This window comes from Rhynchophorus ferrugineus, unplaced genomic scaffold, assembly GCF_030347505.1.
Source record: "Rhynchophorus ferrugineus isolate W39M unplaced genomic scaffold, kcgeb_rfMv2 rfM2, whole genome shotgun sequence".
NCBI classification, from domain to species: Eukaryota; Metazoa; Arthropoda; class Insecta; order Coleoptera; family Curculionidae; genus Rhynchophorus; species Rhynchophorus ferrugineus.
Window position 1 is genome coordinate 78288528 of NW_027472581.1, and position 22593 is coordinate 78311120.

At 32.4% G+C, this 22593-nt stretch overlaps 1 protein-coding gene across 3 annotated transcripts in view; it reads right to left on the reverse strand.

Annotated features, from left to right (window-relative positions):
• The window catches only part of LOC143191352 (interference hedgehog), a 114167-nt gene extending 95062 nt beyond the window's left edge, over positions 1-19105 (reverse strand). For 2 of the 3 annotated variants that reach the window (XM_076396312.1, XM_076396314.1), the window contains exon 1: positions 18822-19105. The gene's annotated coding sequence lies outside the window, so the exon portion shown is untranslated. The remainder of the gene's footprint in view (positions 1-18821) is intronic. The other variant, XM_076396313.1, reaches the window with a different exon arrangement.
• Positions 19106-22593: the final 3488 nt, after the last annotated feature.

A 22593-nucleotide genomic window follows, 5' to 3' on the forward strand; every position in this document is an offset into this window, starting at 1 on the left:
GTTTGATTAACCTTTAATTTGGGAAATACATACTGATATAATTATTTCACACTGGTCTTGCTTTTGTATTGATGCAAATACAACAGAATAGCAATAAATTAATTTGTAAATCAAGATTATATGAAACAGATATAATGTTAGATGAAATTTAAAAAGCTCATACAGAGCCATCATCATAAAAAACGAAAAAACAAGCAACATATTTTATGAGCCTCTTCCAAGTAAAATATAAAATATAATTTTAAATAACTTTAAACGTATCTTTATTCTTTTAAACGTGACACAATGCGGGTCGCTCTCGATCCAATAGTCGATTTTAACAAATTCAAAGCAAACAATTTACATTTTGACAATTGATCCCAGATAGCAGCTCGATAACGACTCGAACAGTAAGGCCCTCTTATCTCGAATATGAATAAAATGTAAATAGTACCATTAGCATATGACGCCACTCGAGACCTGAAACGCCCAATCTGATGGATTCTTCGGTCCAGTCAGTTATGGTAATCATTTTATGTAGCGTTTAACCATCGACTGAAAACAGTTGAAACATTCGATAGCCAAAAAACTAGCGACTGAAAATAGTAATTACTATTTTCAGTCAAATGCATGGTTCGACTCTTTTTTTCAATTCGTGATGTCAGACGAAGATGTACGAATCCTTTCTTGTATAAATTGTGGGAAAGGAAAGGACGGAGATAATTGCTTGGGGTAGTTAATTTTATATGTGGTTATATATTCCAACGGTAGTATAAGCGAGACGGAGATGTATAAATTCCTTCACTAACTAACTTTAAAATAGTATTATAATAATAATACAAAACATGCAATTTATAATTTAATTTTAAACGAAGTAGAATTACTTTTATATTTGAATGTTCTGTGGATCTGTAAAGAGGAATGGAATAATACCCCAAAAATTTGTATTTTAATGTGTTAATTGATATTTTCAAACAATATACTATAATAAATATAGACAATACAATAGAACTTAAACAAAAACCAAAAATATACAATAACCATAAATACTATATAAAATTTAAACATATACCGAATCATAGAAAAAAAACTAATCCATAGCATAATTAAAAATGATCTGAATGAAATGATATAAATGCTTTATTTATTATTGAACGGAAATATGTTTTAAAAAATCGAGAGAGTAATCCAAATATTACCTATTATTGCCATAAAAACAGTCAAAAGTATTTTACTATTTATCATTCATAATTTTAATCTTTTTACCCTACTACACTAACAATCTTGAAAAATATTGTAACAAAATGTTATAATATTAATATACAATATATCGTTATTTACAAGCAAACAATAAAAAAAATCGTAAAACTATATATATTACATATAAATCTATGTAAGAATAAATTGGGTACCTTTTCGTCAAGGTCGCGGCTAGGACGACAAAGCCAGAAGGTTAAAAATCAGTCGATTGAAACAAGTAGAACCAAAAATAGTAACTAAAAGTACAACTAAAACAGTCGATATTAAATAGTAACAAAACCAGTCGGACCGAAAATAGCGACTGTAACAGTCGATAATAAAAAGTAGTTAATTACTAAATAGTCGATAGTAGAATTCAGTCGATAGTTCCCAACATTAATTTTAAGTGACTGCTTGGGATCTAGTTTGTTAATACTACATCTCGTCAAGATTAACAGAATAAAAAAGACCATAAAAACAGCAAGTGAATTTGAGTGTTTTATGTATTTTAAAGAAAACCAACAGGAAGACTAATTTAAGAACAGAAGAATGTGTTAAATTGTATATTTAAAATAACTTATGACTACGTATTATATCTTTTGTTCGATTACATAAATACAATTAAAAAAATTGCTAAGTAAAAAGGTGATCAGACGTGTAAAATAAAAGCATAAAAATATTGATCCGAAAAATACTTATATAAGATGACTGTATTGAGAAATAAATTGAAAAGGAAACTAAAATTGCTTCATGTTTCATTCACAATATTAAAAGAACAATATTTTGAATGCTAAAAAAGTTCTTAAAAAAATTAAGGCACTTTAAACACAAAACAATTTGTAAGACATAAGTAGAATTTAAGGTACCTTCTATCTAATTAGTTTTGAATGATTTTCTTTTGAAACTTTATTGTGAAAAATCGATACAATTTATTTTTAACCGACTCTAAAAAAAATAGCGGAGGTTCTATGTTCGGCTGAATATTTTTTTTTATTAATGTACGTTTACCGATTTATCTGTGAATTATGGACCGATTTTCAAAATTCTTTTTTATTCGAAAGAGTGCACTTCCGAGGTGGTCCCATTGGAACCAGCTGCCGGCTTCAAAATGATCAGCTGGTAGTAGTTAAAACAATATTGAAAATAGATAAATAGGTTTAGGTAGGTATTAAACTAAATTGTGTTTATATAGTAAAATATAAAATATGTGTAGTAGATAGGTTAAATAAGATTTTTGTTTATTTTTGTTTAGTTATTACAACGATTATTATGTACATATTTTAGTGAGATGATTGATTGATTAATTAATTTTTTGAAGTCGATTAAATTTTTTTGTTAAAAATATTTTATTCAAATTATTATCTAGCGATAGCCACTACTTTTTCGCATCTTTCGAGCAATTTATAGATTCTATCTTGAAAGAACATAAGAAGTAGGCAGACTCATATATCGAAACTAATAGTAATCAGAAGGAGTAAGGTCTGGAGAATACGGCGGGTGGTGTAACACTTTCTATTTTAATATGTTTTCATCAATTATGCAACATGTGGTCGAGCGTTGTCGTGCTGAACAACAACATTGGTGTGTTTGTTCGTATTCCCACTGTATTCGTATATCAATTATAGTCGGTAACGATACCATTGATGATTTCATTGAGTAATTCCTTAAAGCATTTTTGACTGTCCAGAAAATTGTTTGTCTTTAGTGTTAAAACAACCACTTTTAAAACGTCAAAACCCATTAACATTTTCATAAGCTTCACACAGCAGGAACCACATTACACATACCTTCATACACATTAGAGAACCTTCAGCCGCCTTTTTCTTTAAATTGTACCAAAAAAAAAGTAAAACTTCCTACAAATGCGATTTACTTCGTACAAATTCAAAAAACTTCAAAGCACTGAAAAATGCCTGGTTCGCACACAAAGAAATTACACATACTGAGAAGTGAAGATCTGTTGTGAATTATTTTAAAATTAATTTATAGTCCTGATATATATTAAAGTATGTATGGGAGAAGTTAATTAAGTAACCAGTAACAACTATTTAATCATAAATCATTATAATTTAAACCTCAATTTATTTTAGAAACTGTTACACAACTTAAATATTAAAATTACCAACCTTATCTTCATATATAATTACTAACATATTATAACTATAAATACTAACATTTCTATAAATACAAATGGAATTAGTCAATAATATTCACTATTTATTTAAGGACGATAAATATGAAAAGTCCACTGAGACTGGCGTCTATCTGAAAACTAATAACGATGAATTTTAATTGATGGTTCATCCTTTATATATAGTTCTGATTTCCTTTCCATTAACTCCATTTAATTCGATACCGATTAAACTCCCTTTATAATTTGTAAATCGACAATAAAATAGTTCAACATTCCTGTTTTGGAAATGCTGAATCATATGAAAAATTGGAAACTTAGGCCAAAAACACGCATTTTTTTCCCATGAAGGGTATTTTGAATAAGAATAAAGTTACTGATAAATAAAGTGTGTTTACTATTTTTAATGTCAAAACAATAAAACATAAAAAAATAAAATTAATTATGAAGTAGGTGTTGATCTGAAAAGGTTTTATTATAGTACTAGTATAGTAGTTATTGAAATATGATGATTTGTTACTACTTTTCAGATCTATGATCAAATTTCAAAAAAAAGTAATAATCAGTACACGTTTTCACCGAAACCGAAAGTGTTTATGGCGGTAGGACGGTCCTCCTACTGGTGCGGGACTCGCGAGTTCGAATTCCAGAGGGCATGGATGTACTGTATGTTTTTGATCTGAGTTGATTTCAGCAGCAGTTTAAAATCCAACAAGGAATAACCAGGCTAGATTAGACCAGATGTTCTCTGGGATGATTTACGTTAAGCAGTAATTCCATTCCAGATAAACCCTGGTTGGTAAAAGTGATCACTTAAAACACTATTAAAAAAACATATTTTTGTAATTATATTTTTGGAGGCATTTTTATAATCGTTTTCTTTTTATAATATTTTCCTTTTTACGAGCTGGGGTTTATCAGGGCTAGGCCTAGTACTTAACTTGGGCTCTTCCCAACGGTCCTCGATATTAAGCTTAGCGAATGGCGAGTGACCAACTTGGAAATCATCCGGGCTTATTCAGCTTGGCTGCTGGCGTGACTGAGATTATTTTCCTTGGCAGATTTTACACTCTTGCCTTTTGGACAATCACAATTATAAACAATCACAAATATAAATTTAACTATGCCCTAGCAAGATTCGAACCTGCGATTATCGCAACTGTCAGTAAGTCGAATAGGTCATTTTTATTATTTGTTTTCTACAAATTTCACTTACTCTCTTAACAAGAAACAATGGAATAAAAAGTATAAAGTTGAGTAAAATTTCAAGTAAAAATCATATTTCATAAAACACAAAACATTATTTTTTCTGAATTATTATTTTATTTTAAATAAAAGTTCTCCTAACGAGGTGACAAACAAACAAAAAAATTAAAAAACTGACCTGATAAATTTAACACAACTAATTTTATTTACATGGCGTTGGAAAAACGATCCTAACTAGTTTTTACCGACGCTATACAGCTCGATAAAAAAAACCGGACAGGTCGGTAAGAATTCGAACGTTTTTAAGGAAATGTCCTGTTGGCTTACGTAACTCTTTATGTAAATACCACAATAAAATCGAATTTATTTGATGGCGCTCATCGGGTACCATCCTAACAGATTCGAGAAATTCCGTTGCATCGGAGTCAAGGTCTAACGTTAAAAAAAACAATATATTACCATACCAAAGACGGTGCGGAAGAATGTATATGGGCGTTGGTAGAAGAATATATTTTCACGATGCGCTATTTTTTTTTGGTTGCGATTGAGTTGCATTTTGAAAAATATCTATTAATATTTATATTTTTATTTTAAATATAACTTTTACCAACTTAGTATGTACAGGGAGAAGACAGAATATGAACAACATGCGATATGGTACATCTTGATGCATATTGGTAACACTGTTTTCGTGTACATAATTCTACACGTATGAATTGCTCAATTTGCATAACGGTAAATACAAAACAATCAGTGAAATGTGTGATCTCTCAAATATTGTTTAATATTTCAAGAGCTACAGTATCCATGATGACAGCATATACAAAACATCATAGGGAATGGTGGAAGAACAGCCAAAGTTAGCTGACAGAGACCTACAGATATTAAAAAGAATTGTGGTCAGACAATATAAAAGTACCTGAGCAAAAATAATAACAAGAACTCAACATGCATTTGAGTAATACTTCGACTAAAAAAATAAGGAGGTAGTTCCACAAAGCTAACATTTATAGAAGAGCTGGAATTGCGAAACCATTTATAACTGAAACCAATGCCAATCTCTTAAAGGCCCGATGAATCATCGTTTTCACTGTTTCCTACAAATGGCCGGATTTATGTATGGAAAAGCCCGAAGAAAGCTTATTATCATCATCCTACAGTCAAGCATTTTGGAAGAGGTTATGATTCGCGGCGATATCTTGATATTCTGCTGGTCTTCTGCTGGAAAATACTGCCATATTCCAAACTGATAATGCGCCCATACACACAGTGGAAATGACTTCTCACTCTCCTAATTTGAAGAGCTTCAGAATATCATTAAATATTGCCAGGCCAGTAAAATCACCAGACCTCAACATAATTAAACCATTATGAGGAGTTTTAGGATAGAGAGTGAGTCATAGATCTTTACCTTCAACATCCTTGAAGCAATTGCCGGATGTTTTAGTACAGAACAACACAGAATAGAACAACAGTTCATTGGAAACTATTCAGGTACTCATGAATCTATTGCGAGAATAACTGGAGCTGTTTCAAAAATAGTGGATAAACAGCTTATTAATAAATAAATATTGTTTATAGATAATATTATTTTGTCCATACTCTATATATATTTCCATATAAAAATATCTCTCAAAAAGTATTGTACAAGTAAAAACTTATATAATATATGTTCCATGTATTTTCAAAAACTAGTTTATTATGAATATGGTTGTTTTTCTGAAGATAAGGGGTATAAATGTGTGTTGATTAAACATTGTTTCTTGATGGTGAAAATACCTGAAAATTCATCGGAGAAATCAATAGTCATTGATTAATATATTCAATTTAAATGAAGGTCTACAAACATTGATGATACTGAATGCTTTGGTCGATCATTAATTGTCCACGAAAACTGAAAATTCCCACACAATAGTTTTGGAAAACTGTAAAGTTAAATTGAATTAAATAACTGACACAAAAAAATAACCGACATTTTTGTGGTTAATATTGTAGAATACAAAATTATTAACATACTAATATAAATATTACGTATTACCATGATATAAGCTAGGGTACAAAGCAAAGGAAAATGACCAGACATACAAAAATGTATTATTTCAGAAAGACCATTTTCATATCCAAAATATCAATAATATCTATAAAAATATCAATTTTATGATATATAGACATCTTAAAGGAACTCTTTAGGAGTCATATGGCAATTTTTGAGAACCAACTTCTTAATTTTGTTAATAATTTTGTCGATTCATATCCGTTGGAATCCAACTAAAACCAGACAAACGAACTACCACTTCTCGACGTTTTTTGAATGCTTTATATATATCAGCCAAGTCCCGCTACCATCTTTACTGCGCGCACATCTTGGTTATGTGACGTTTAGTTCAGTTTCACTCAGTTTAACCATTGTATTGTGTAGACGTCCTAATTTTATTGCAAGACGTCCTAATTTTATTGCAAGGACTAATTTGCAATAAATTTAGAAACCTTCTGTGCTAAAATTATCAGGAATTTGAAATGAAAACATATTGAGAGAGACGGTTAAAAGTCATGAGTTCCCTTTTGTATTAGTTGGTAGCAATATTCTATATTATTGTGAGAGATTTGGGTGTGATCTACCACTCAGTGGCTTAGCTCCAACTTGTTCGTTAATAACTTCTAAGTGCAAAGTGATTTTTATAATTGCAATTTTAATCAAAGTTTAGTAAGATTGGTTTTCATAAAAGGTTTATTTAGCCTTTACATTTTATTTCGTTATCACTGAAAAATTATATCAGCTAAATGGTGACCGCCATTCGCTATGCAACCTTCGGAGATCTGGCTGACCATGGCCTCGCGAAATTAGTCTTCGTGGAAAAACGTCATTCAATAATTGAATTATTGAACGAGCTGTGTGTGCTGTGGCCCCATCTTGCTGAAACTACATGTCTTCTAGTCTTTGCTCTTTCATTTCAGGCACAAGAAAATTTCGAATCATGTCTTGGTACCGTTCAGCAGTAACAGTAACAGCGACAGCTTAATCATTTTCAAAAAAATAGAGACCAATGATGTTTCAAGCATGAATACCACACCTTACAGTTGTTTTTAGTGGACGCAATGATGTTTCATGAATTAATTGAGGATTCCGTGTTCCCCAAAACCGATTGCTCTGTTTATTGACGTGGCCACTGAAAAGAAAATGGGATTCATCGCTCATTATCAATTTAGCCGAAAAATCTTTAATTTCACCAGACAGCCTTAGGATTGCATTACTATACTGAACTCGTCTCCATAATAAAATCTACACAACACAATGTTTAAAGCGAAACTGAGTTAAATGTCTCATAACCAATATAACGTAATAGTATCGGGATTTTTCCCCACCCTATATTAAAAACAACAATTTCTCAATTTAATTGAGAAATTCCGTTGATATCGTTCTCACAATTATTTTTTTCTTTTCCAGCACTGAATAATCAAAGTTAATTGGAACGCTAGATGCGCTTTTAAATAACAATTAACCGTCACGTCCAGTTACAAACTGGCGCTGTACATAACTGGACCTAGCTGCGTCGCCATCCACGAACATAACAATGCTTTGGCCGCGAGTTGCATTTTAATCGAGGATTCGTCATTCAATTTTATTTTCGAATGAGGAACTGGTCAGGAAACCGTATCGATGTTTCTCAATTAACATATCCTCGTTGGATAAATGTTATTTATAAATATCGATAAAACATGGTTTGCGTACCATTGAAATGTTAACCTAAACTTTAACAAAATCATGTGTAACATTCTTCTAATTTAACGTAAAAATTATTGATTTAATGTCACATATAAATGTCATAGCAGTGATGAAGAAAACACTAATCAACAGTCACAAATGAATGTATATATATACTAAACTAAAATATACACAAAACCATACACTTTATTTATAAATTCTTGATTAACACGCAAAATAAACTATTTCAACGCTTCATTGTTTACTCATCCAACTTCATTGTTTACCAACTATGTATGTAAACGAAAACACAAATTTAAAGCTTAAAATGAAAAAAAATGTGTTTTGCTCTATTTATATTAAAACCTCTATTCTTGCTAAATAAGTTTAAAAAACAAGAAATACTTGAAATATTATACAATAGTTTTTCACAATTACATTTACCTTTTTTAAGATTTACATATTTTTTATTTAGTAAAAGCATATACAATTATTAAAAATTAGTTATCTAGTAATGTTTCCTTCATATTCTTCTTAAAGTTCAAATCTAAGATTACAGACCTAATCTGCTTAAGCTAAAGTTAAGACTGCACTTATACACTAAAGAAGTTCGTGTGGTTTAGTTCGCTTCATTATTCTGATTTCCTGCGTGTTGTCCAGTAGCTGAATTGCTTCCACGTTGCAGTGATTTAACAACCCTATTTAACATAGTCTTACATGATGTTTCCAGTTTAAACTACCATCCATGTATATTTCGAGGGATTTGGCCAATTCTGCTTGAGGGATCGGGTATCCGTCAAGTGATATAACTAGGTTTATATCATTTCGCCGCAACGCAAAATTAACATGGACAGATTTGGAGCGATTAAGGTGTATTTTCGACTCTCTAGTCCATTTGTAAATCTTGTTGACCGCTATTTGTACTTTTTCTACAGCCTTAGATGTAGCTGTATTTTTCTTCCAAGATAACTGTGTTGTCGACAAAAGTTCCAAGTACTGTTTATTTTGTTGTTGGGATATCAGCAGTATAGAGCAAATATAAGAGTGGTCCCAAGACACTACCCCGTGGAACTCCAGCCGAAATAGGTTTAAGTGTTAAGAATACGCGCTAACAATTTGCTCATTTTGTATACTAATCCCAAATATCATACTCGATCAAAATCTTGTGAGACATCCAGAAATATTGCAGGGCGGTATTTATTTTCTTCGAATGCCTTTTCAACACCCGTTGTTACTCTGTGCACTTGGTCGATTATCCAGTCCAAACTGGAAATTCGATATATGAATAAATGGTTTAAAACGTTTTAACATCAATGTCTTAAATAATTTTGATATCGCAGGTAGCAGCAAAATAGGCCTAAAAATCCAACTGTTCTGTCGGTTTGTCAGTTTGTTTAATCATAATTATTCGAACAACCTTAAGACATTCCGGAACATGGTTCAGTCTCAAACAGACATTGAATATATATGTCAACATGATTATTGCTTTTCGTGGTAGCTCTTTTAATAACCCATATGAAATATCATCAATTCCAGGAGCCTTTTTAGAATTGAGGTTGTTGTCAATTTTGGTGACAACTTCCACTGGAGAAATCAGATTTACAGCTACATCGGGATGATAAACAGGATTTATATCTATTGTAGATTCTAATCATTCGGTTGGAATACGTTAACTAAATGTTCTGCGAATAATTCAGCTTTTTCATCGTTGCGTCGAACCGATTCATTTTGATTATTTTTAACAGGCGGTACTCTAACAATTGGTCTTTTAAATCTCCGAGTTACTTTCCATAGCGAGTAATCTTTGCTTCCAGGTTCAATTCGCTTACATATTTTTCGAAGCAACTCTATATTCTTTAATCTTTTGCCTTATCTGATTCCCAATTCTATTAAATATTGTTTTGTCTACAGCATTTCTGGTTCTGTGCCATACCCTTCTAGCTTTTCGTTTTTCTTTTACCAATTCCTTAATTTCAAGGGGGTAATTTACCGCATATTCTAATTTATATCTTGATGTTCGGGGTAATTTCTAATGTATCATGGGACGCTAACAGTGCTGCGAAGAACTTGCGTGGGAGGAACAGCGTTTTAGTAAGCTTAGATTATGTTAATATTAGGTTTCTTTGTGCAACATTTGCTTGTATAATAACAGTTTAGTTGCGCTTGCATACGGTATTACTCTAACAGCACTTATACATTACACTACTTGCCACTCAACCAGTGGCAAGTAGTGTATTTTTTGTATGTGTAGATGTCGTAATCAGTAACTCGATTTGCAGTTGTATTCTATTTACAGTTCTCTCGATATTGCTACTTGTAGCGAGTAGTACATTTGATTATAACATTATTTATTACAAATATAATCTTCACAAATCAGTATTAATTATTTTTATACAATAGCTTTATTATTATTTTAATAGCTTATTGAAAACAATTTTATTTATTTTTTTATATATCCTTTTACCAACTATGAGTCTATCTGGACTAGGCCTAAAGTTTAACGTGGGCTTCGAAGCACACTCATCAGCATTAAGCCTACCGACTGGCGAGTGACCAGATTAAGATATCATCCCAGAAGACATCCGGTCTTACCCAGCCTGGTTACTGGCGTGACTGGAATCATTTTCCTTGTCGGGTTTTACACTCTTACCTTGCTCACAAATTTTAAACAATTACAAACATAAATTTACGACCATGCCCCAGCAGGATTCGAACCCGCGGCTATCCCAACAGTAGGAAGACCGTCCCGTCGCCTTTACCACTGCGCCACCAAGCCGGCCAATTTTAATTTAGTTGAGAATCTTAAAATCTTAGAATTACAGAACATCGAAGATTTGTTGGAATAGTTGGAATTCTTAATAATACTAAATTAATCTTAATCTGTTTTATCTGGGTAGTTTCATTTTTTTTCATTCTCTCAACAAAATGCAATAAAAATGTTTAAGACTGTGAAATCTTTTGAGCAAGTCAAATATTATTTAATGTCAGTTTGTTATAACTAATTCGCTATATACTAACCTGCACTACCATCAAAAGTAAGTTAATATAAAATAAAATGATGTATTAATTAAATTACTTATCCCAGCATATTAATAAATGCAAAAAAGTCTAAGCATTTTCTTATTAACCGAATACTTTAATACAACAATATAACAATGTATCAATAAAAAAAACAAAATTCAGTAATCATCAGAAAGTGTTAACTAACAAATATTTCAAAAATAGCTCTAATATTATATTTGTCTTTATATAATAAGCGATAATTAATACTTTTAGTGGAAAAATTACTCATTGTCCCAGTCATCACCATTCAACTAACAGCATCATTATTTATGTGGCATATTAGTGATTGTTAAACATACTAGAAATGTAAATAAGGAACTATATTTAGACACTTATTTTTAATATTTAAATAGTAAGTGTCTATTATTCATCTCATATATTACCATAATATTATATCAACAAAAAATATTCAGGTTTGTTATACATATCGAAGATTTTTTTTTTTTTTTTTTTTATTATTACTCTTCGTGAGTCCACAATCTGCCCTATTGGCAATAAGTATTTCTTCTGTTTATATTATATATACATGGCATGTAGAAAATCACTTCATTAAGCAATCTTCTGTATAAAATATTATCTTAATTAATTAGTCTTATTCTAATGCTTATTCTAAACTCTACATATGTCCAGTAATCAGATCAGATGGTGTTAAACGTTTTAGTCTACGCACTTCACTATCACGTCGCATATTTAGCTGATTAGCGAGTACATTGGGATGCACTGACACTCTTTCGAAGTACTTCACACAAACACGTTGGATTACACTCGTTATAGGTTCTAGAGGAATATCGCGTTGTATCACTTTATTTGAAATATAGTACGGAGCATCAACAATGGCACGCAACACCTTATTTTGGAACCGTTGAATGATGGATATATTGGATTTGCTAGCGGTACCCCATAGTTGAATTCCATATGTCCAAATGGGCTTGAGTATAGACTCATACAGCAATACCTTGTTATCTAATGATAACTTGGATTTGCGCCCAATGAGCCAATACATTTGATATAATTTTAGTCCTAATTGTTTCCGTTTAGAGAGTATGTGCTTCTTCCAGGTTAGGCGTCGATCTAAATTCATACCAAGATATTTAACATGGTCTGCTTGGGGGAGTTGGCGATGATTGATATTTACTGGTGGACATGTTCTTCTACGCAGGGTAAACGTTATATGCGTGGATTTTGATTCATTGGCTTTAATGCGCCATGTCTTCAACCATAATTGTATTTGCTCCAGGTGGGTTTGTAGGTTTATTGATGCTGTGACTGGATCTTCATGGGATGCTAAGATTGCTGTATCGTCTGCATATGTTGCCACAGTAGTTATTTTTGTGGTGGGCAGATCAGCCGTATACAGAAGATACAGTACTGGACCCAGTACACTACCTTGCGGAACTCCTGAATATATGGGATTTAATTCGGTATGTTCATCGCCTTGATTTACAATAAAATGTCTGTCAGTGAGATACGATTTTAGTAGCTGATAGTCCGGATGAGGGAGAAGTTTCTTTAGTTTAACCTGCAAGCCCGTATGCCATACTTTGTCAAAAGCCTGAGATATGTCTAGGAAAGCAGCCGAACAATATCTTTTGGCATTTAGGTCAGCGTTTATTTGGTTTACAAGTCTATGCACTTGTTCTATAGTCCCATGCTTATTGCGAAAGCCAAACTGATGTTCTGGAATAATTTTTCTTTTTTCTATTATATAGTTTAGTTTTTTTATGTATAACTTCTCGAAAACTTTCGAGATTATTGGTAATAAACTTATAGGTCGGTAGGAGGTCACATCTTCTGGTATTTTTCCTGGTTTAAGTATCATTAATATTTTAGCTACTTTCCAGATACTAGGGAAGTAATTAATTCGTAGCATAGCATTAAATATATATGTTAATAGTTTTATAGCCTTTTCTGATAGTTCTTTTAAAATTTTGCCAGTAATTAAGTCATAACCAGGAGCTTTTTTAATATTAATCTCTCTCATTATTGTATGTTTAACTTTTTTGACCGTTAATTTCTCGTGCGGTAAATCCATTTGAAATGGCGAATCTAGAAAGCTAGTAATTTTATTTTCGTCATCTTTATGTAGCTGAGACTGGGAAGGTTTAAAAACATTTTTTAAGTGTTTTGAGAAAATGTCGGCCTTCTCTTTATTGCTTCTCGCCCAATTATTTTCGCTTGTTTTAATAGGTGGGTTATGCTGCTGGGATCTCCTAAGCTTTTTTGTTGCTTTCCACAACGAATAGTCTGTAGCCTCAGTTGATGTCAAGTTTTCTAGGTATTCTTGAATGCCTTGGTTCTGTTCGATTTGGATTAGATCTCTCAGCTCTTTTATGGCCCTATTAAATTTTCTTTTATTCTCTTCAGTCCTTTGCTGTTGCCAATTTCGTCGTAACTTTCTTTTTTCTGCTATCTTTTTCTGTATTGTACATGATATATGTGTATTTTTTCTTGGAAATGTTTCAATGTTGGGAGTCGCGGAATATGCTGCCTCCTGTATATTTTTTGTAAGATTTATTGCTGCTATTTCTATATCCATTTCAGTTTGTAACGGTAAGTTTAGAGAGATATTTTGGTCTAAGTTTTCTCTAAATGAGGGCCAGTTAGTTCTATTATTGCACAGAGAAGGGGGTTTATCTTTGATGGTAATTTTTGAAGAAATTGTTACTATTATTGGTGAATGATCAGAAGACAGGTCGAAACATGATTCTGCTTGACACTTTTTTGGATCAATATTTTTTGTAATACAGAAATCTATTGTATCTGGTTTTTTATTTCTGTCTGAAGGCCAATATGTTGGTTCACCAGTAGAGATATGTTGTAAGTTATCTATCCTTATGGCTTTGAGCAGTTCTCTACCTTTTGAGGTTATTATTCTTGAACCCCACATTAAATGTTTTGCATTATAATCTCCTCCTGCTATAAATCTATTACCTAGTGTACGGAAGAATTCTTGAAATTGTTCTGCCTTGTTGTTATGTTTGGGTGGGCAATAAATCGCAGAAATTGTTAATGGTCCATGGGCTTCGTCTATGGTTATACTGGTGGCTTGCAGGTAGTCTTTGCGGAATTTTTCTTTTTCGAAATGCTTTATATCATCTCGAATTATTATGGCTGTACCTCCATGTGCTTTATCATCAGGGTGATTTGTATGATAAAGCTTATATTTAGGAACTTTCATATAATTTTTGTCCGTAAAGTGTGTTTCGGAAACCATCATAACGTCAATATTTTGTTCAATTACGAACATTTTTAGTTCCCTGGCATGTTGTTGGAGCCCATTGGCATTCCAGACGGCGATTTTGTAGCTATTGGTTTCAGGCATTAGGCAAGTTTGCTTACGACGGTTGTGAGTAGACCAAGCATCGTACTCATTTGATCCATTAGTTTGGCCATCATATTTTCTAATCTTGAGATGTTGCTAGTTTCAGTAGGTTGAGATATTGTCTCTCGTTTTTGTGCTGAACCATTTTCAACTATTTGGGCATAAGTTATGTCTGGTTGACTTGTTCTGGTGGGTAGTGGTAAATTGGTAGTAGTGGATTGTTTTTGTTGATGCCTTTTTTCCCTTAAGGCAGGATAGAGTTTCTGCTGTAGTTGCTTGTGAACTGCGCAACCCTTGTAGTTCGCTGGATGATTTCCGTTACAGTTGACACATTTCACTTTTTCATCGCGAACTTTACGAGTACAATCTCCTGTCTTATGTTCTCCTGCACATTTTACGCATCTATATGATTTGCGACAGTAAGTCTTTGTGTGCCCGTGCGCTTGACACCTTGTGCATTGTGGTATAATTCTTTTTATATGTGGTGGTTCGCATTTAATAATATTATTTTCCAATTTGGTGATTTCATACACCGCCTTATTGTTTCCATTAGGTTTTATGTCTATATAAAACATAGGCAGAGGTTTTTTTGTCGTGTGATGTCGTATATTGTGAATATTTACGACCTCGTGGCCTTTTTCAGCTAGTGCTACCTTGATGGTGTTAAAGTCCGTCCCGTGATGTAATCCTTTTAGTACGAATTTAAATGTTCTCTCGGATTTTGGCCTGAATGTATGGTATTGGGTGTTTCTTTCATCTAATTCTTTTATAAGAACTTTAAAGTGATCCGCTTCGAACAATTGGATTTTAATTGTTTCATAGCTCACTGTTTTAATTGTATAGTTCGTAGTAATGGTTTTTAATAAATCATGGATGTTTTTTATTATTCCTACCTTATAGACTGTTATTGGTGGTGGTTTGGGAACAACTTTTTCAGGGCTTGGTTGTATGTTCTCTTCAATTTCTTCCGACAGGTTGCTAAAACTGTTTTTTGTCTCTATCGGTTTCTGCAACCAATAGTCACTGATTCTTGTTTGTTTCCTCGCGATTTCTTCTTCTGGACTTCTCAATCGTTTTTTGTTAACGACTGTAGTCCATTCTGATGGTGGAGTTTGCGTTATTGCTGTTTGTTCTAATCTTATATCAAAGTGTGCAGGTGATTTGGTTGAATCGCTATTGTTTGCCATTTTTTAATTTTTAATATTTTATTTAATTTACTTCCAGAGGATAAAAAAAATAAAATAAATACATTGTTTATTTCACGCACTTCATTTTTCACTTACGTTATTTTAGCACTAGTTTTTTTACTATAAATACTATAAATGAATTTCAAAAGGACTGTTGTAAAATAAGATGAAATTATTTTAAACACTAATAAAAATGAGATGCAGTCCTTTTGTCTGGTCACGTAAACACGTATTCACTACACTTTAGGTCCACTGAGAGACGGATAGCCGCATCTGTTATGCGTTTTTAACACTCAATTAAATAACCGTAATAAAATACTGGGTTTTTTTTAAAGAAAGGTATCTTTTATAGCTTGGACCGTATTGAAAATACGTCTTCACCCTACGAAGGTTGGAACTGAACTATATCGAAGATAAGAATGAAATTATGTTATATTATTTGCATGTAAATCGCCCACCAAAAGAAACTAAAAAGTATATACCATAGCCTCCAAGTATGGACAACATACCATATACAGATGGAACAGCTTTTGTGCTTTTACAACAATGGTAAACATTTAATATTGAACTGTGATAAAGTAATAAAAAAGACTTGTTTCTGTAAAATAATATGCGTTTTTTAAGGAGATAATAACAAAGAAATTAGTTGGGGCAAATGTTAAAACACACAGGACAGGGATTACATTGAAAATATTTTACGCATAAAATAGTTTTCTTCAAACTCAGACAAACATGTTCAATAATTTAATAACAAAATTAAAAAAGATCACTTATTATATAATCTCTTTCAAAAATCTCAATTTATATAGCAGCAAGTATATAATCCAACAAGCTATTTATGTTTCGTCACTCTTACTTTCCTATGTTTGTAATACTCGAAATTACACCAAATGTAATTCCCCAGGCTACCATAGTAAAACAGATTTTTTTTGCAAAATTACTTTTTTTTATACAATATGATTCCCTTCAAGAGTGATACACTGATTATAGTGACCACCCAACTTTTCGGTACCATTTCTGTAGTACGATTCGTCCTTTGCTTCAAAATAGGCCTCAGTTTCGGCGACCTGTTCATTCGACGAAAATGTCTTCCCAGCGAGCATTCTTTTGAGATCTGAGAAAACGAAATAGGAGTCGCTGGTGGGCAAATCTGGAGAATACGGTGGATGAGGATGCAATTGGAAGTCCAATTCTTGGATTTTTGCCACCGTTTTTACTGACGTGTGACACGGTGCATTATCTTGGTGAAGCAGCACTTTCTTTTTCTTCCAATGCGGCCATTTTTCGGCGATTTCGTCCTTCAAATGATCCAATGACGCTATGTAATAGTCGCTGTTAATGGACCTTCCTTTTTCAAGGTAGTCAATGAAAATTATTGCATGCGCATCCCAAAATACAGACACCAAAGCCTTGCCAGCCGACTGTTTGTGTTTTCCCACGCTTTGGATCGAGTTCATCGTGTGCAGTCTGATGATTCTGAGATGACGGTCGATTGGACTTCGGAGTGAAATGATGGAGCCATGTTTTATCCATTGTCACATATCGACGCAAAAACTCGGGTTTATCACGCTTATTCATATTCAAACACTGTTCCGAATCATCAACTCGTCGTTGTTTTTGGTCAAAAGTGAGCTCGCGCGGCACCCACTTTGCACAGAGCTTTCTCATACCAAAATATTCTACGATATGTTGGTGATATAAATGATATGATGTACCTAGAGTGTCTGCTATTTCATTCAATTTCAATTTACGGTCATTCAAAATCATTTTGTGGCTTTTTTTCAACGTTTTGGTCGGTAACAACTTCTTTTGGGTGTCCACTGCGTTCACCAACTTCGGTCCTCATTTCGCTACGTCTAAACTTAGCATACCAATCCTTGATGGTTGATTTTCCTGGGGCAGTGCCCGGAAACTTAGTTACTTCACTCAAAATGCTATAATTCACAAACATATTATACAAGCATCTTTTGAGGGTTAGGGCTAACTAAAAAACATATGGATTTAATTCTAGTAGCGCCATCTATGTGTCAGGCCGGGGACTTTACAATTGGCCTGCTATATAAGGGTGATGGGATAATACGTTTTCCTGATTTTTTAAACAATATTAGGTAAGTTGCCTCCTTATGAGATATTACTGATTAAAGTAGTGCTGTTCATTTCTTCATTTAATTCGTTTATTCTAAAGGAGAAATATAATTAATAGATATATATTATGTAAGTTGTACTTGTAACATAAAATAAATTGTAACATAAATTCAATAATTTAAATTAATTGCTGTATTATTTGGTGTGCTATAGAAAAGATATAAAAATTGCCCAGATTTTAATATTTCAGTATAAAGTATTTCAGGCATTACTCGATGATGATCCACGTCAAATGAAAGAAGCATATGCGGAATTATTGGGAGTAAGACAAGAAAGCATTTCCAAGCTCTTTGAAAACATGGGAATGATTCGGAAGCTTGAATATTTTGTGCCCCATGAATTGTGTTCGGTCATGTGGGAAATGCTGCTGTCGACTACAATAGATATGTTTGAACCGAGTACTGAACCAAAAACGGTCGGAAATCGAACAAAGACACAACAAAGTTAATCTACAGCATGACTGTGCTGGAACACCTGTCGCAAAACAGGTGAAAACGTTAAAATAGGAAGTGCTACCCTACCCGCCGTATTCTCAAGACCTTGCTCCTTCTGATTATTTCTGAAAATAGCGGCTATCAATTCTTTCAATAAAATACACAAATAAAGTATCAAATTTAAAAAAATCATTTAAAACTAATTTATAATTTAATATAATTTATAATTACAATCATTCTCAAAATGCGTGAAATTCAAAAAATTTAAATAAAAATCAAAAGGGTATCTGAATACACAAAGCAAAAAACCAATCGAAGCTCATCACTATTCACCATAACCTACAACCATTACGCCGCATCGGTGCATTATAAACACAACGTTTCAACTAATAGAAAAACAAATAAAACATACCAGCTGATAATATCGATGTTGATATCGGCTACTTCGGCCGTCCACTGACGAATACCGACAAAAATCGTTCTGTTTTCTTTCTCGCTCCAGAACGTGAGCAACCGAAACCGGCGATAAATCACTGTCGAGCGACGACAACAAACGTTCAGTACACCCGATCGTGCAGTTTGGTCGCGTACGGTCCCACCGCCTCGACAAACACCAGCAAACTGAATCGGAAACCGATGTGAACGCACGGACGGGTGAAATTTTTGTTTTGGATCGGCCGCTCTGCGGCACTACCTTGAGACCGACGACGGTGGATATCTTTTCGGGCTGAGCGGGCGCAGTTGCCGATGATATCGGCCAGTTTGACCATTCCTACCAAGAAAACGAGAGTGAACCCAAGATTGGAGATGTTGGGATACTTGATATTGCGCCCCGCAATCATTCTCAACACCAAATAAGTTCAAACGATATACGGTGCCATTCATTTATCACATAAAACGATTTTTGCCAGTTTTTGACTCCCTGAAAGCCAACAACACCCTCCCTATGTTAGTTAAATATGTTAAATAACACCTATAGCTTTCTGATTTTGCATATAATTCAAAATTTAATGAAATATCATATATTTTTGGGATAGTATAAATATAAAATATAGTTAACACAATATTTTAAATAGTGTTGGAATTATCGACTGAAATCGACTATCTATTTTACTACTTTTTACCAATGACTGTTTTAATCGACTATTTTCGGTCGCTGTTTTCAGTCCGGCTGATTTTGTTACTATTTACTATCGACTGTTTCAGTCCTGTACTTTAAGTTACTATTTCTGGTTTTACTGGTTTCATTCGAATGATTTTTAAGGTTCTGGCTCTGTCGTCCTAGCCGCAATTAGTGCCTACATAGATTTATATGTAATATATATAGCTTTATGATTTTTGTGGTAGTTTGATTGTAAATAATAATATATTATATATTAAAATAGCAGCATTTTGGAACGATATTTTTCAAGATTCTTAATGTAATAGGGTAAAAAGATTAAAAGTGTGATGAATAGTAAAATAATTTTGACTGTTTTTATGGCAGTAATAGGTAATATTTCGAAAACTCTCTCGATTTTTTAAAAAAATATTTCAGTTCAATAAAAAATACTGCATTTACTTTATTTAAAAAAGCTCTAGAAGTTATTGTGCAATCATTTTAATTATATTATAAATTAGTTTTTTTATATGATTAGGTATATGCTTAATTTTTATTTAATATTTATGGTTATTGTATATCTATAGTTTTTAGGTTTTGTTTAAGTTCTATTATATTGTTTATATTTATTAATAATAATTAAAAATAGCAATTAATATATTAAATACGATAAAACATTTGTGGGGTATTATTCCATTCCATAGAAAAATTCCATTCCTTTGATCTACAGAACATTCAAATATAAAACTAATTCTACATCGTTTAAAATGAAATTATTAATGTTAATAGTATTCATCAATTAATTTTTTCCTTTTCTTTTTTCAAGTTAAATGTACTTAAAGGAATACTTACATCTCCGTCTCGCTTATACTACCGTTGGAAAATATAAGCACATATAACATTAACTGCTCTAAGCTATTATCTCCGTCCTTTCCCCTCCCACAATTTATATAGGAAAGGGTTCGTATATCTTCGTCTGACATCACGAATTGATGAAAAATTGATGAATTGACACAAAAAAAATAGTCGAACCGTGCATTTGACTGAAAATAGTAATTACTACTTGCAGTCGCTAGTTTTTTCACTATCGACTGTTTTGGACTGTTTTCAGTCGATTGTTCCCACTTGCTTTAAATGGAATAAAACAAAAAAAGTAATCTAGGAAAGGTATATACACAAACATTATAAAAAAAATATTTATTTTGATATAGTATACTATTTAAATTAACATTTAAATCGTGATATCGTGATATTTTAACCCAAATTCGTCTGAATGCTGTTAAACTGTATTAATTATGTAGTTATCTGTTGTGAGTTTTCTTATGGGCTTTAATAATTAATCTATTTTGATAGTTTTGATAACATTTAATCATCCTAACAGGTTAATTGAAAACTCCCCGGCCTACCATAGTAAAACACATTTTTTTAGCAAAATTAGTTTTTTTACATAATTCCCTTCAAGGGTACACACAATAGATACACTAATAATAGCGACCCTCCAACTTTTCGATGCCATATTTGTGAGGCATACAAATGCATTCGACGAAAATTTCTTCAAAAAAAAACAATTTTTTGGGCAAAATTAGTTCTTTTTCTTCAATATAATTCCCTTCAACCGTGATACACTGATTATACCGACCCTCCAATTTTTCGATACGATTTTTGTAATACGATTTGTCCTTTGCTTCAAAATAGGCCTCAGTTTCGGCGATCACTTCTTCATATAACGAACATTTCTTTCCAGCGAGCATTCTTTTGACATCTGAGAACAGGAAATAGTCACTGCGGGTCAGATCTGAAGAATACGGTGGATAAGGAAGCAATTCGAAGCCCAATTCATGGATTCATGATTCTGTTGATGGTCCTTCCCTTTTCAATAATTGCGATAGTCGCGGGTTCGAGTCCTGCTGGGGTATGGTCCTAAATTTATGTTTGTGATTGTATGTACTTGTGATTCAGTATTCTAAAGTTTAATTGAAATAATAGAATTTCATTGAATACCCAAGACATTGCACGAATTTTTATAGAAAAACCGCAAATGTATCATTTCAAAGTTTTAATTTATCATGTTTTAGTTCACCGGGTATCAATGCATCCATGTGCGGAAACCAAATTCATGTCCACAAATCAGAACAATAACAAACAATCTGAGCAATCAGCTGCAGATTAACAAAATAGGATTGCTAATTATAATAAATAACATATTTAGAATGTAACTTACGAGTTATTCTTTTACAGTTTTAAAAATATTAAATTGCCAGCCATCGAAACCTTTAATTAATTAATTAGATTAATAATAAAGACAAAAGATACTTTATCAAAGGCTTGGACTAGCTCCAGAAATATAGTTCAACAAATATTATTTTTTTCAAAAGTTTTCTCAGTTACATATGTAATACGATTCTTATAATTGCCACTAATTAAATTATATCCTAGAGCCTTTTTATATTGAAATTTTTCTGACTTCCTTTGGAGTTATTCGATTTAAATTTCTATCTTCACTGGATAACGTCACAGGATTAGGCAACGTGTCAACCTCTTGTCTACTACCTCTTCTCTATTATTTAAAACTCGAATTTTGATTGATTTTATTTTTTATCGCCTTGCGAAGAAATTAATGAGCTTGTGCAAAATTCTTTAGAAATTCAAAAATTATTATCATATATATTAGGTATCAATAGTATTTCTTCTACCAAAAACCAACGATTTCTAAATACCAACCACCCCACCAGCGATAATCTAAATACGAAATTCACTTGCATCTAATAATTTTAAAATAAAAAAGTTATTTTCAAGTCCACTAAATATTTTAATAAGCAATACAATATTTAGAAATACTCATTTAAATTAATGAATATTACAGCATAAGAAAAATTTACTGGATCTCTAAATTTTGTAACTAATTAAACTTAAATATTTTCACATGTAATTAAACATACATTTCTAGTAAAAATTGGTTCACTACTCCTTTAACAGCCCCTCTTCAATTTCGCCTAATTATAAAAGATATAAAAGAATACAGGACGAAATATATACTTAAAAGAAATAATTAATGTTTGAGAAGAACCACCAATATAACAAGAGA